The sequence below is a fragment of the Apteryx mantelli genome, chromosome 17 (genome assembly GCF_036417845.1).
Source record: "Apteryx mantelli isolate bAptMan1 chromosome 17, bAptMan1.hap1, whole genome shotgun sequence".
NCBI lineage: Eukaryota > Metazoa > Chordata > Aves > Apterygiformes > Apterygidae > Apteryx > Apteryx mantelli.
Genome location: NC_089994.1, coordinates 5,455,711 through 5,472,167, shown reverse-complemented (window position 1 = coordinate 5,472,167; position 16,457 = coordinate 5,455,711). Strand labels below are relative to the sequence as shown.

General features: G+C 46.4%; 1 long non-coding RNA gene across 1 annotated transcript in view; it reads right to left on the bottom strand.

The window, feature by feature from the left end:
- Window positions 1-674: 674 nt before the first annotated feature.
- Window positions 675-16,457, bottom strand: part of LOC106486437 (uncharacterized) — a 152,109-nt gene continuing 136,326 nt past the window's right edge. The window contains exon 3 of the long non-coding RNA XR_001292871.2: window positions 675-739. This is a non-coding gene — a long non-coding RNA (uncharacterized lncRNA). The remainder of the gene's footprint in view (window positions 740-16,457) is intronic.

The following is a 16,457-nucleotide window of genomic DNA, read 5'->3' as shown; positions in this document are numbered from 1 at the left end:
ATATGGCTTCAGCCCAGTCAGGCTCGTCTCTCTATTATTTCTCTGAAGAAGAAAAAAAAAAAGGGTCAAATCAATGCCATTTCCTCAAATGTTTCAGTTTTGCCAGAATGACATTCTCCAATGGAAAGCCAGTCTGTCAAAATGTTTCTTACCAATTCTAAGTACAATAGTTCCTAGAGAGTACTTATGTGATAATTAGGACAAGGTTTACAAAAAATTGTGTTACTGTGAGGGAATTCAGTGCTCGGACATGGAGCAGAAGGTTCTGTGATTCCTACAATTTTGTTTTCACCTTGAGATTTCAAGACGTTGGCTGAGGACAACTACTACTTTATCATCAGCCAAGAGGTACAGCCTATTACAGAGGAAACACATCTATCAAATGGCCTCTGCTATGAAAACTTAATTCTTTTTCTGTCTTGTTTAGCTGTTTTCTCTTAAAAAGTCATCAGACTGAAAGTAAATGGTCAGCCTTTATGAACTGAAAACATAACATCACATCTTTGGTTTATCAGCACGAAGAAGACAAAACGCAATGGACATACATCTTGTCTAAATGCCAACCGCTTAAACTTCTCTAAATGTGACCAGAAATGATTCTTACCAGCTCAGGAAAATCCTTTTTTTGGTGAAGATTTTCAGTGCTAACAGCTTTTGACGGCGTGAAGAATATTGCGCAGAAGTATTTTCTCGAGGCATTTTGATAATCCAGCTGCCAACACCAACCCAACAGAGGAATCTAAGAAGGGAACCAATAAGTGTATGAGTGTTTGTGCAAGACGGTGAGTTTTGGGACAGCTTTAAAAACGGTGCCGTGCAGCTGCCCTGCCTTAGCAGGAGCTTCTCCATATAATATTTCTTCTACAGATATTTCCTGCCCAGTGGCAAGTTATTCCTGACTTGTAACAGCAGTGGATTGCTTTCTCCCTCCCATCCCCACGTTGGCTCAGCTTCTTGGCCAGAGAGCTGTTGGGTGAGGCCATCCTGTGTCTCTTTTCACCCTTTTCCCACCCAGAAGCTCTTGGTGAGCATTCCCACCTGCTCCCCAGGCTCACATACGAGGTGGAGGTGATGCCCGTAGGAGTATACGGGTTACTCCAGCTCCCTAGGATAGGTGCTCAGCCTGACTCAGGCTTGCTCCTGGAGCACAGGGAGGGATTAATGCATACAGGTGTAATTCCCACCTCCCCTAACAAATACATATATTTGTTTTTAAATTCTTCCAGTCTTATCAATTCTCTTCAAACACCCAGTTTTGGTTGTGTTTGGCTGAGAGTCAGCTGTTTACCCAAACCAATGCAGTTGGTCCATTGCTATGAATAATATTGGCAAAGCAAATCCAACCGAACGACACATTCCTCTGCTGGAGTAGAAACGGCTGGGAAAGGTTGGAAGGGTTCTTATCTCGGCACTTCAGAGAGCCTCTTCCCTTCTGATAACTTGGTGTCTCCCTCTGGATGATCTCAAAAACCTTTTTCTGAAAGGTTTTAAGCCTTTTGATCTCTAAAAAAGCCCAGTCACAGACTATCTTATACTGTATGTCTTGAGGAGTGCCACAGACCCTGAGCCATTGCCACTTCTGGTCCTCAGTACCGCTGATCTTGCAGCATTTAGGACCTCGTCTTTCCTTTGAAGGGACACAATCTACTTGAAAATCTCGTACAAAAATCACAAATGTGCCTGCATTTTACGCTAGTAAAAGAAGAATAAAATCCATCATCTACTCATTCTTCCCCCACCACTGCAGCTTCTAAGTCATTTGCACGTATGTCATCTCCAGGAACAAAACGATGAGTGAATTTGCAGCCAGTTTCATTCGCTGGGCAGTTCCACAAACTTGCTGCTGCAAACACTGCAGGGGAGTATTTTAATCTAAATAAAGACGATGCCCAATCTAGTCTCTTTAAAAAAAAAAATCAATTCATTTAAAGAACATTTTGTAAGGCTCTTAAAAATGCAGAACATGTAAGTTCACTGATGACTTAAATGTTTAAAAAACTCGGAAGATCAAAAACAGAATGACAAGCATTGATTTCTACACACGCTTACTAAAGCTTCTTTTATCTGTCCGTCTATTTGTCAGTATTTCTGAAAGTGCTTTTCATCGCCTTGCTGTCTCAGGGCCGGATCTCCATCCACAGCACCGAACAGCTCTGAGGTGCAGGGGGCCCTCAGAATTTCACTGCTTATATTCAGACCCAAGACAACGATCAGCCCTGAACTAATTTCAGCCTGGCCAGCTCTGGCCACAGCGTAGGACATGAATACTGTCAGTAGCTATCACCAAAGGTAATTTTTTTTGCATTTTCTGAAGTAAGTCAAGGCATGGAGCTGATCTGGATTGCAGAAAGAAGTAACAGAGCCTGAACTCAAGATGTTCCTGAGTTCACAAATTCACATGTCACATTGTGCCATAGATATAAAATCAGGTTTGCAAGATCTCAAACAAGAAATGGGTCTATCATCAAGACAGTATTTCCCCTACTGCTAGAACTGGAAAATAAGCTCTTCTCCAGCTTTGTTATCAGTGCATTCCAGCATAGTTAGAAAAAAAGACAAAAAGTATTTATGTAGCCCTATTTTGAGATGTGGGAAAGTGAGGAAAGATGCCTCCTTTTCTGGACCTGCCACCCAAGCAAGAAGGTGTGTAGAGAGTCAAGCCTTCCTCTTGCCTATTTGTTAGAAGGGGAAGATCAATCTATGCCCCTCTTCCCCCAAGAAGAACAGCGAATCCTGAAAACCTGTGGCATTTTGCTATTTATGTCAAGCACAGCACAGGTCGTCTTTTTACAAGGAATGTCACGGAGTTAGTTCCCCCCTTCCCGCTGGATCAATACGTGTACAGAGATAGAACGGCTGATTTAGTTTATGGCAATGCTTCACATCTCATGGAGTATTCCCCATCCCTCGTCCACAAAAGTGACAACAAGCAACTACATCCCAAGTCACGGGGGGAAAAAATGACGACTGCAACGGGGATCCGTAGGAATTATGCCGCATTACAAAGTAAGGGAGAAATGTTTCCAAAATCATTAAATTTCTCATTTGTCCGGTGCAGTGATCACAAGAATCAAGACAACAAAAACAACAAAAACCAAAACGAACACAAAATCAATAGGAAGGGAGGAAAGGAGGAAGGGAGATCAGTGAAATTAGCACTACCCAAGAATTAACACTACCCAAAACGTCAAGGTTGACATCTTCCTTTTCTTTCCCTTTGAAGGGTAGGTTAAGGCAAGTAATTAAATTTTATACATAATGTACAGAAAGATAGGGAAGGGAAATAAAGAAGTAAAATAAAAGGAAAGAAAAAAATTACAGGGCCTGTGGACGACGTTAGAAAAAAATATAAAAAGGCTATTTCCCCCCAAGCCGTCAGAGATACACCCGACACCAGGCACCTGGCACAACCTTCATCGATGAAGGCTCAGATCCGTATCATTAGGAGACGGCTCCACAGGTTTGAGGCCTAATTTATGATTTTCAGATTGCCAGCTGTGACATAATTCACCGGGCAGCAAGACTGAGGTCAATATACGTTTAAGTAAAAAGGTTTTTCGTAAGCCTGTGGGGTCAATCAGGAAAAGCTGTCATTACCGCATGGGAGGGAAGCCGGGGAGAGCGGGCAGGCTGGCAGGGGGAGGGGAGGTGACCAAGCAGTCAATTCCCGTTAAGTAACAAAGGCTGTTTTATGGCTAAACAGCAGTTTAGCAGCAAAGCACATCCTGGAGCATCTGAGCCAAAGGATTTACCCTTTTGCACAAAAAGATTCCACCAAGTCTCCTGAGCCTCGTGCCCTACCATCCTCTAGGCAACTTCTTCCCAAATTTAGCTAGGATGCAGATTCAAATCCTTCTTTCAGAGAGGGAAGATATGCAATTCCGGAAATTGTTAAACCACCTTTATAGAGTTCAGTTCAAGCATCCCTGAGGATGATGAGCATGAGATATGCCCTGCCCATGCCCTGCATCATGGCTTCAGCACCCTGTGTCACGTGGAAGGTGAGGTCTTCCAGAAACTGAAGCTCTAGTTTTATTCACACCTACCTTGGGGCCACTAAGATGTCATTCACTCTACGACAAAAAACTTCTACTTAGTAAAAATCTGTGTATTCATATTTAAGGTCATATTTAAGATTCCTTGCGGACCACGCTAGGGAAAAAATCACCGTACCTAAACCAACTGAAGCAGACTAGCTCGTGTCCACTCCTTGAAGGATAACTCTGGTGCAGAGAGTTAGTTAAATGTCCCCTAGCCAGGCCTGAACCCTGCAGTGCACACTGGTGACCCGCTAATATCCAGGCCAGGATGATGGGCAGACAAGTGGTCTCTGTGGTCAGGCCCCATTTCCTCACAAAACTGTGGCGGCAGCAGCTCCTGCTCAAGGTGCCAGGATGGGATGCAGGGTATTAAAGCCAGACTGAGGAGCCTGATCTAGGTCCCTGCTCTTCTCCGGCTACAGCACTCCAAAGCAGATGGAATCATTTGCTTAACCCGACTAAGGTCAACAGCAAAAGAAGGAGGAATATAGAAGGGAAAAAGTGCCCTATTTGAGCAAATAACAAAGAGGGTGGGAAAATAACAAAGAGAGTGGGAAAAGCTGCCAAGATTGAGCAGGTACTTTCAGTAGCTTTTATTACTTGTGCAAAAATGTAAAATGGTGTTAAGAGGTGAAAACCAAAGAGAATCCAGCCCAAAGTGTTCAAGGGATGATTACAGAAAAAGATACAAAAATCCATCTTTTTGTAGACTGTCTACAGACAGAGTCCATAGTTGGAAGAGTTCAACAGGCTCTTGGTAAGATCTAGCTGGCTGCTTGCACAAAAAAGCCTGGGAAGCTGTTTGCAGGCAAAGCAACCTTGGAAGGTAGCGTTATTCATCAGGATCATACCAGTGCTCCAGAGAGCATGGACGTAGCCATGCAGCCCAGCTTGGTTTGGCACGAGAAGGTGGCTGCATAAACAGTGGTCAGAACGAGCTCCAAAAACAAGACCATTGTTCCCACAAGTGAGGATGGCTTGATACAATAGAGACAGGCCTCCACAAGGAACAGACTGAGGCAGGGCCTAATAAACTTGAGTTTGCTTTCCAGTTCTAGGACCATGACTGCTGACAGGGCTGGCGTGCCCTAAGAAGGCACCAAGAGCAAATCCAGGTTTCACTTCTGGGCAGGAATGTGGATTATGACTTTTCAATTCTAATGCAAAACCCCACCCGGACTTGCTACATAAGTCACTTACTGTTCATCCTCAGTCTCAGATTTACTTCCCCTCCAACAAACTCCCCTATGTCAGCATTAGTTTTCTTTTCTTTACAGGAAAGAAACGGCCCGTCCCACCCTGCTTTGAGGGTTCTCTGCTGCATGTAGGACTTTGGGGTGCCAAGAGCCTCCCCCATACAACCCCTTGCTGCCCACATCTGCTGAGGCTTCTGCAGCCTCTCCCTGGGACCCTTTGCTTTTTGTTACAGGTAGTTGGGTCATTTCTATTACCCAAACCTGTGTGAAAGCAACACTTTTATAAACCATTAGACATATTAAAGAAAACCATGGTAGCATACTCATTTCAGACATAAACTCTCTTGAGAAACAGATATGGGTTCTTGGCTCAGGCCTCTGCCTTGGAAAACCAAGATGTGAAGGAACTTATGGGGGGTTAGAAGCACTGGCTTTCAGGGTGGGACCCAGGAACCCAGCTCTTGTGCATCTATGAACTGAAGATCAGGTATACACCCACCATCTCTAGGCCGAGCAGTTACATTACATCGCGTTTAGGAAGGAGTGAGAACCTCAGCTGCAAGGTGCACACAAGATTCAAGTATTTTCCTCATTATTATTGCAGAGGCTGTAAATGGCAGGAGCAGCTCATGTTTTCTCCTGGTTTCTAACTTGCGGGAAAGCTCGTTATCAGCAGGGCATCCTTGAAACAGCAACCAAGAGCATTAACTTTAAATATTTAATGTATTCTTCAGGCTCGGGGAGAGCAATGTGAGAAATATCCCGTAAAAATCTATTAGTGTTAATAAAATACCACCCAACAGGTTGTCCATTATCAGCAATTAAAGTTTTCAAAGCAGGTCAGATAACTCCCTGGAATGATTTGTGTGGCCTTTACATCCGTTCTTCTCCTTCTTCCATTTTTTTTTTCTGTATTAAACTTTCTCAACTCTTTTTTTCCTCCCTCCCACAGCACAGTCTGAGCCCTAACCAGTGAATTATAGCACTAATGAGGTGTTTATACTCTCTGCCCATCAATCACAGATGTGTGTGAGTGAAAGCGCCAGCCGATAGTCGGGAAGTGCTGCAGCCTTCGCTGCAGCCAACGGGATGCGAGACTGCAGCTAGATAAATCCCCTGCTCTTTTCCTTTGCTGCTCTTAGCCACAGGGCAGGAGCGAGCAGGCTCCATCTGATTTCCCACCCCGCTCAGAAACGGGGAGATCTTTGTAGCTCACTCAGGTAACCCGTTTCCTTCCCTTTTGTCTCACTTTACCCCTTATGCAGAGCGTTGCATCCCTGGGAAGCGATATCCCTAACAACTAAAGGAGCAGGTAGCGCAGGATGCCGTGACGCAAGGCAATAGCTGTCCCCCCCGTTCCCCAGACGCCGCACAGTTTACCGCCAGCACTCCTGTCCTCCCTTGTCCTCACCTCCTGCTTTTCTCATCTCCTTTTCAGTGTCGATGTCTCCCTGTGAGTCCCCAGCGCACAGCTCTGCTAATGCGCTGGTGCTGCACCCTGAAGGAGCAACACCAAGACCATAATTAGAAATTAGTTAATTACAGTTGTTTCATTTAATTAAAAAAAAAAAAAAAGACTTGGGTTTTTAATAGTGAGGATTTGGCTTTTTTTACTGGTAATGAATACATCTTAAGGAAATAAAGGGATAAATATGGAAATTTTCCTTAAGGAAATAAGGACTAAATCTTAAGGAAAAGTAAACCAAAATCTAAATGAATAAATACCCATTTTTACAGAAGGCCTGAACATCTTTACACCTACACAAACAGAGTAATGACATGAGGTTGCTCTGGCCTCAACTTAGCACACACTGGCAGAGAGTGGGACAAATTCAGACGCGATGCTCAGGAAGAGCTCCTCAAGGTGTGCTTACTGCCATCTCCAAGCTTATAGGAGGAGACAAAGAGCATCGGACCTGGTGTGACTCAGCCTCTGCAAGAACAGAAAGTCCCCTATGCAACCTTCAAGAAAGTTATGAGCAGATGAAGGAGTTAAAGAGATGCAGCCATGACTGGAGAGACCAAAACCAGCTCTTCCAAAGCAGCTGCTTCTGCTCTGGCTTGAGAGCAGGATCCTTGCAAACGTCAGTACCCTACCGGCTCACAAGAAGTGGGGACCGAAAGGCCTGTGTGCTCCTCACGCTAAGCGAGCCCAAAGCTGAGTGTGCAACACCAGCAGCCTTCCCCCTCTTCCTGAGGAACAATTATTATGTGAGGGTTTTATATTATTATTAAAATAAATTGTTTTCAATTGAATGTGGTTGATGTCTGTGGTGCTTTCTGGAGCAGCGTGTCCCCCCCCGCACTCCAACCTTTGATTTACCACAAATAGCTACAAGTCATCCCATCTTCCCTCCCTTCCCACCATATTTCTCTCTTCTCCTCCAACTTTTTCTCTTTCTGGTTCATGCTCCATTTCTGTAAATCTTTGTGCCCTGCTCCTTCCCCATACTCTCACTTGCAAACCCCAAACTTAAAGCCAGCTCCCTGGGTGCTGGTTCTTTTCCATTGCTCTGGAGCTGCTCATCCAACACCACATCATCCCTGGGGACCATGGCAGCCTTGGAGCTGCCATTTCACTTAAATTGGGATGGGGGTTTCTTCTCTTTCCCCAGATTCACGGGTAGGGCAGAGGTTTTTAACCTTTTTCAATCTGCAAACCTCTAGCATTTTTCTAAAGAAGTTACAGGTCCCTGTGCAGCAAATTCACACCTACTGACAAAAATCACAATTTTCTCGGATAATTTTCAGAAATCCCTTCTCAGTTATCCATGGATTCCATCAGCTTGCTAGTTGAAAAACATGAAGACAATTTCCAGGGGAAATAAAAGCCTTTTCTCAGCCCAACTACTGGGCCAGATCCCCACAGGAACCTGCCGGAGCCTGGAAGAACCTCTACCCGGCATCTGGGAATAGCCCATCTTCCGGCAACCCAGATTAGCAGAACAGCATCCTGTGGCCATACTGCTTTTGGTACTCAAGCAAATGCATCTGAAGCTAGCTCGGGTATCTCCTCTTCCCACCCCATCTGCTGTATGGACATCTCCTGACTTCCATGCTAGGAGGATGGATGAGGATGAGAGAGAGGGAGACAGACACTGGGTTTTGTGGTGAGCAGCAGGGGGGGGACTCGGCAGCTCTTCTTAGCGGAGCAGGAAGCCTTCATAGTTGGAGCCAGTTGACTAACCTCACTGGTGACCTTCCATCGCAGGCGCCAGTGCTCTCGCACAGAGGGAAAAGAACAGAAGGAAAGAAAGAAGCAGGAGCAGCTTGAAGGTGGCGCAAGCGATCAGTGCAGCACTGGATAATGACGTCTGTAAACATGCGGGGAGCACTGGGAGAGGGCAGCAGATTCACTCCCCCGTTGCACCCCACAGATTCGACTTCTGGTTTTAAGGGTTATGTTTCTAGTTAGTCACCGAAATGAGTGGTTGCATTTTCTCAAGAACTTGCCCTGCTGAGAAAATGTGGCTTGGAGCGTCCCGAGGGCTGTATCGCAGTCACGGGGTAGGTGTGTTCTGAATCATTCGCGCTGGTGACACGACGAGCGCACGCTACGGCTCCCTCTGACTCACACGCCCAGGATTCTTCCCTGCGGAAACCAGAGCGTGGGAGGCGAGAAAAGAGAGATGGTGCACAGCCACATCTCCCGTCTGGGAAGAGAGGAGACGCTCCTGGACACGAGAGCTGGGAAACACTGAATATCCCACAGTTTAGCTAAAGCCCCAGGGAGCTACTGGGTGAGAAATTCCCCTAAAAAACTCATGGTCTTGGAAATCTTGTCCCCTTCCCAAGGGGGAAGGCAACAGTAAGACAGAGAGAACAGGGATGCCCTACTTCACCACGTTCCTGAAAGAGGGAGTCTCTAAGGATACGTTTCACATATTCTTTCTGTTGCTGGAATTGAGCATTCAAAACATAATTTGTCCCTGAAATATTTTAAATATCCCTTTTTCCCCCCCTTTGCCCCGTGCAGTGAAATTTATATGAAGAGCTTAGCAAAGCATAGAGGAATATCACATTTCCTTCCATCACAGCATTGCAGCCATCTCCAAGGAGGAATAAAGTAACTATTTTACAACATATCCAACTTGTACAGTGAAAAAATACAGAGAAGTGCTGACGATGCCCATGAATGTGCTGAGATAACGTGTGTGTGCCCGTGCGAGGGAGAGAGCTCACAGGCTCCTCTGCTGAATCTTACTGCCCCCAGCCACCCACCCCACCTGTCTGCCAGGGCTTCATCTCGTAGCAGGGTCAGCAGAGGAGAACGTGCCTCCACACACACTACAGAGCCTGAGAAAAGAGGGGGGAGAGCGTGGGCAGCACAGTGGTTTACGGGTAGGAATTCCATGTTTAGGACAATACTAGAAGTCAGCTGAAAATCATTAAGTTTGGTCACTTGAGTGCTTTTGAAATCCATGCCCCAGACACCAGTCTGAGGCAGTCCTGACGCAGGGTGACTCATGTGGCAAGCATGCAAAGATCATACGTGGAGAAGGACCCATGCAACAGAACCAGCTGTGTGAAGTGTAAAGCACAAATGATTTCTAATTAAGGTCACCCTCTAATATGTCATGTGTGATGCTGGCACTGTTACACGACACATCATTTTTCCTTGCACTGTAGCCAGGATGGCAAAACACGCACCCTCCAAAGTCAGCAAAGGCATTTTGGACAATGCCCAAGAATCCATATGTTGGGCTTACTCCAGCAAAGCTAGGGAGAAATGACCAGATCACAGCCAAAGGCTGTATTGCCACAACAGTGGATAAGCGTGGAGCCAGCCTGGGCAAGCCGGAGTGAAAGACATTGATTTTATACCACCAATATAGCCTCTGTGAGCACCGCTGAATTCCCTGTGCCTGCTGGATTTGACCGTTTGTGGAAATAAGAGCCAGGATGGGAGCAGGGAGAAGGGAATGAGGGAGAAATCACGCCCCGTAATTTTAACCCTCTAAAAGCTAGGGATTCAGTACAAGGTAATTGCTTAAGTTCACTTTATAATCAATGACGAGAGAAAGGCATTGCCAGAATACAGTTTCTCTCATCTCGAATCAGGTGGGATATGTGTTCCCCCCTATCACGCTCAGTTCACTACAAAGGAAGCCTAGACAATTAGTTCAGCCTGGATGCTTAACTTTTACAAGACTAAAATTAGGTGGGACGAATCCTGCCCCAAATGTCCTATGCCAGCAAGCCCAGCCAGTCAGTGACAGAGCCAGGAACAGGATCCAGGGGGCCAGCGGCACTTCTCACACTCTGACACACCATCTTCTGATCCTGCCACCTTTGCCCATCTTGATCTTCACCCAACCCCTTGAGAAATCAAGCCAACTCCTGATACTAGGATGCCTGAAAGTGGCAAAGTCTCAGTTGCAGGAATCAAGCAGGAATTTTGGGAGTACAAGGGATGAGAGGTGGTTGGCATCACAGTTATTTCAAACAGCTCATGCCAATCACAAGACGGGGACAGTTCCTTTTTATATGGCCATATTGTCATATTCCTAAGCTGGAAGAAGTAGCGGGCCCTGGCGCTTCCTCTCGAGCAGTGGAGCCTTCTGCCCAGCCTCCTCGTGCGAAGGAGCACAAGCGCTTGAACCCATTAACCCTTTCTCTCCTTCACCTTCGTTCACTCTCCGCTCCCTCCGGCACCCGCAGAGACCTGGGCCGAGCAGGGCTCAGCCACTCTGGCGGCGAATGAAGCCAACTGCCGACGCGCAGGGCTGCAGTCGACTCCTGAGAGCAATGGGGGTGCGATTCACCTCCTCTGTGCCGGCTTACACCAGCTCTGCTATCCATGACATCCCCGGCCTCGCTCAACAGCCTCAAGCGAACTACACAGCCCTGCGCTGATACAATTAGTCTGCCTCAGCCCCGGAAAAAGAAAAACCCATGAAAAACTACACTGAGTCCTGCCTCTTGCAATGCTCACTGTTTTTTCTCCCTCCTTCCTTCCTTCCTTTGGAATTTTTAAAATTATTCTCTCCCTTCTTTTTTTCGCCCCTCTTCCCCCATTAACAGGGGAAAAACACAAGGAAGAAAACACAGGCAGCCAAAAGCTCATTAACATACTTGACCTCTCGGAAGAAAATTAATTCCAAATTCGCACATACCGGCTGCGTTGCTTGGTTTTGTCAAAACGGTGGCATCATTAGAGAGGAGAAGAGATGGCTCAAGGGGACGGGGTGTCTGCCACCTCAATGGAACTTGCACCGAGTTACTGAGTGCTGGCACAAATAAAGCAATGACATGGGCCATTCTGTCAGCTTTTCACATGAAATTAATCTTCGTTTCGTTGGCTGTGTAAATTTTTATCACCATGGAGTGGGGGGTGATGAATATACCAAAGCATCCTGACAGCTATGGCCTGAAAACTCGAGATTGTCTCGGCATCTTAGCCGCAGTGGTGCTGGAAGAATTCTCCTTTCCTAAGGTTCTCCCTGGGTGTGCGGGGGTGTGTGTGTGTGTGTGTGTGTGTGTGTGCGCACGGGTGTGTATGTATGTCTGTATGTGTGAGTGATCCGCTGACACTCTCTTTCAACTTGAATGTGCTCTGGCCTGGGAAACGCTTGGGGTTTGGCTTTCCCGGCTTGAGGGCAATGGCAAACAAATTACTGCTTCTCTCTCACTTGCTGAGTCCCAACCCAAAAGCGAGCGTAGGTCCCACCATGCTCTGCTGGGCTCGCCTGGGTTTGCTAACTGATGACCAAAGAGAGCAGCTCTGCCTTCTCCCGTGGCTCCGCAGCTTGCTGCTGCTGTTGTTTTTAACGTGTGTGTCACGTTGCAGTCCAGGTAGAGCGATGACACTGTTTGCTGCTAGCAAGGATGTGAGAATAACACACAGCTCCACAGCGCCGGATGCATGGTGCCTCCTTGCCAGACAGCTCGGGAACAAGCACATACGCACTCAGACTCGGCCCTCCCAGCTATACGCCCACATCAACACACAGGGTAAGCCTAAAACCCCATGTATCCACATGCACAAACATATCAACACATGCAAACTGGCAAACATCTTCAGGAGCACCGTTTACGCTGTGCTCTGTATTGCTTTTGAGACAGAAGAGAGACTTAAACCTTTCGGTCCCCACAGAGCAGCAATGCAGACTTCCTAATGACGCTCCTCTCTCGCGCAGGCTGCCTGATAATGGCCAGAAAACAAAAACCCCAGAAGGTTGGCTACGCCGAGCGACCAGGCCTCTGGCCACTATCACTCATGCTGCATTTTGCATCTCCGATTAGTCAAGGGCATCAATTGCTCTTTTCCAGAGCAACAGAGAGCTGGGCCAAGCAGCGTCATTCCCCCTACGCCGACGCCGTCAGTCACAGGCAAAATGCTAAGTAGGAGTTGTGCTGCTTACATTTGGCTTCCCCCAGGAGAGTCAGGATTTGGCCCCTGCAGGCAAAGCATGTGTCCCTTCCCAAATTAGCCAATGCATGTCCTGTCCTAAAATGTGCATGCACGGAAGTCTGCACAAAGCTTGCAGATGCTATGCAATGACAGATGCTTACCCTGACTTACATGAGCACAGTCTGTAACACATACTCTATCCAAGAATATCCGCACAGGACTGGCTGAATGGAAGGATGCACATGCCAAGTAAGAAACTCCTCTTCTAATGTAAATGGATGTCCTCATTGAGGGCGCACACATGAACACGTACAGAGATGGATGCTCACATTCATGTATATTTGAAGATACCCCACAAATAACTGTTACTACAGCCTTAAAAGTAAACATATGTGGAAACATGTAATAGAGGTCAACTCCTATTTTTAGTTAAAGTATTACCAGTCTGAAGCGATTTCAATGAATTCTACACTTGAGCAAATCTGTAATTAGAACCAGAACCCAGCCTCCTTGATACTGAGCCACAGGTAGCTAAAAAAAAAGATGTATATAAATACATATCCACACACAGTCATGTCTGAACGCTTTCACGGGTCACCATTCCATGAAGCTCTGGTTAACCGCCAATATCACACATATTCCTACATTCTGGTGGCTCTTGCACTGAGAGGGATAAAAATCAAAGCCACTTCAGTCTGCTGTGCTTACCTCGTACATGGCAACCCCCTCCCATGCTTTATGCTTTTTTGGGGACAGATGAGAGTCTTAAGCCTTTAGCTCCTCCAGCAGCAGCAGAGAGTTCCTAGAGAAGCTCCTCTCTCAAGTAGGCTGACTCATTATGGCCAAAGAAAAGTGACAAATAGCTGGCTAAGAGGAGTGGCCTGGCCTCCAGCCGCTACCACTTTCCCTGTCTAAAAAGGAAGAAGTAAAGGAGCAGGAATCCCTCTAGGAAACACCACACCAAAAACTACTCTTTGCTCCAGAATTTCTCCTGGTGAGAAAACAAACTGAATTTGACAGACACGAAGACACATCACGTAATGCCCACCTCGCAGGTGGTCTGATCTTACCACAGTTATGTTGTACGAAATCATCATCAGAACAGGATCTGATTCCAGGTGAATTTTTAGCCTAACATTTTAGTCACCAGAATACTGTATTATCCAGATTTGGGTAATCCCAAAGCATTTGCAGAATTTGGCAAATGTCTCCGATTGCAAAAATGGGGAAAAGCAAAAAAGTCAACACTCCTTCAGATTTTTTCTTAAAATGAAACACTTCAGCTGTTTTTTTCTTTCTGCCATTCACCTGAGCGGCTCTGCTCAGGATTCCTTGCTGCTTGAAGCTGAAAAGTGTGTGAGCTGGGATTCTCCCAAATGGGGTCTGAAAATAAGCTGAAGAAAAATACCCTTGCCTTCAGTGCATGCCTCACAAATAGTAGGCAGGTGAGAGTCTCAATAAAGCAGAATTTGGTGCTATTAAAGTAGAAGAAGCGGATGAATCAAACAGAAGAATCACTAAGTGCACAGCTATAACCTACACTGGAGATGTGTTACTGCAGGAGCACTGGCCCAACAAAAGCACCGTGAGCTGACCATTTTTCCTTGGGCAGGTAATCAGAGTCAGGGATTATGGATGTCCACCTAATATCCCTTCTGAAAGACGGGACTTGGACAGGGCAGTTACAGACTTGGGACTAGTATCAGTATTGACCATTACAAGGACAGGACTGGAAGAGAAGGAGATTTTGAATGGCTGAATCCCTCCAAATATTTGGAAGGTAAAATGTTCAATGGATCTTCAGGACCAGAAAGGAGAGCAGAGAAGATCAGTTATGATCACGGAATCATAAAAGATCAGGATGGAAGAAATTGCGGTAGGTCATCTTATCCACCCTGTTCTTCCAAAGCTGGATCAAGTATTGTGATCTCCTGAAGAGGCTCATGGAACTGTTTTGAGATCTCAGACCCCTTCAATTTTAACCAGACTGGTCTGGACTGAGTAAAGCTCAGTCTTTGGTTTTCTTATTTATTGTTTTGTTATCAGCCAAAAGAGTACAGATACCCAGCTGACAGGTAGCTGGTGGCAATGAAAGCTAACAGCATACTGTGCCGTGCTAACAGGAGCACAGCTAGTAGATCAAGGGACGTGATTATTTCCCTGCAGATTATTAGACCATATTGGGGATACAATATCCAGCTGTGGGCTTACAAGTATAAGGAAGACATTGATAAACTTGAGCAAATCTGCAGAGGTCCAGCAAGATGGTCAGGAGGCTGGAGAACATGACCACGAAGAGAGGCTAGAGAAGACTTCGGGGGCTCCTAATAGCTGCCTTTCAATACCTCTGAAGAGGTTTTCAAGAAGACAGACCGAGGCTCCTTGCTAAGGTGCATTGCAGGGGAACAAAAGACAATGGTAATAAATTGAAAGAGGGAAGGACCTGACTGGATATAAAGAAAAAAAAAATTTTTTCACCATGAGGACAGTTACACATTGGAACAGAGGCCACAGGGGTTATCAAATCTCTGATCCAGAAGGTTTTCGCCAACTGACTGGACAAAGCCCTGAGCAACCTTTTCTGAATTCAGTGTTCACCCAGCTTTGAGCAGGAGGTTGGACTAAACCTCAAGAGGTCCCTTCAGACCCGATTTATTCTGTGATTCGTCTCTCCTCCCCAGTCCTCTCTGCACTGTCTCTGCAGGGTGCATGAAGTGCCTGTATCCATGCATGCATTTTTGCAAGAGAGAGGGTGCACATGTACCGGTGGTACTGATGTGCACAACAACATGCGCATGCACAAGAGCACAGCCTGGAGTTTGTACGAGTGTGACTGTGTGTGCCCAGATAAGAGAATTTCTGCCCTGTGTGCGAGCATGTGTATAACAGAGGAAAAGTATTCGTGTGTGTGTAAGCAAATGCATGTCTGCGTATTTACACGTCTGTTAAATTGCTGCATGAGGGAATGCGTGTATGTGCACACATGGGAGCCCAAGAGAAGAAGAATATGTGCGAGCGTGCCCATGTGCTTCTGAGGAGCCGTTCCATTTTGAAGAGGAAATTAAATGGTGCATGTCTCATGTTTCCAGCTGCATGGAGCTCACAGAAAAGATCTCTGAGGAAAGCTGCACTAATGGAGCATCCTTCTCCTGCTTGCCAGCCCTTTGTGGCTTGTTGAAGTAATGCAGTTTTTGAGGGAGGGAAGTCTTATATCTTGAGACAAACCACATACCTCCAGGGTGCGCATCCACCCTGGAAGAGAGTGGAAGTGAGACAAGAGAACAGTCCAAGTCTCTCCGAGGTGTCATTGCGTGCGCGCTGAACACAATGACTCAGTCCCATTGGAAGCGATGGGGTGAGAAGAGAGAGCGAGCTTCCTTGAGAAGGCTTCAGAAATAGAAATAGGACAATCCCAGCTCGCTTCCCCTTGAAATCAATCTCCATGTACATTGGCAAAGCATCAGGGATCCTCTAATGTGATCACAGTTGGAAAAGTTGTTCAAAGCCATGCTTATAGAGAAATGTGGGGTGCAGTCTTGAAGTGTGGTGTCAGAACACGCATGTGTAAAATGAAATGTTTGGCATCGACTGCTCTTAGCCTAAATAGTCACCAAAGGAGGTTCTGGTTAATCTCCGATGCTTTAATCACCCTCTTGCCAACCTGGGCAGGACCAGAGCAGCAGCACTCCCAAATTCCACAGAGATGAATCACTGGGTAACCCGGGGGACCCTGGTCATGCCGAGGTGAAGGAGAACTGAAATAAATTGCCGAAGAGCAGGCGGGCACACCGCGGGAGGAGGGAGCCGCGGAGGGGAGCGCGGTGCAGGCAGCGGTGTCTGCTCTGACGGCAGCCTGTGACACGCAGA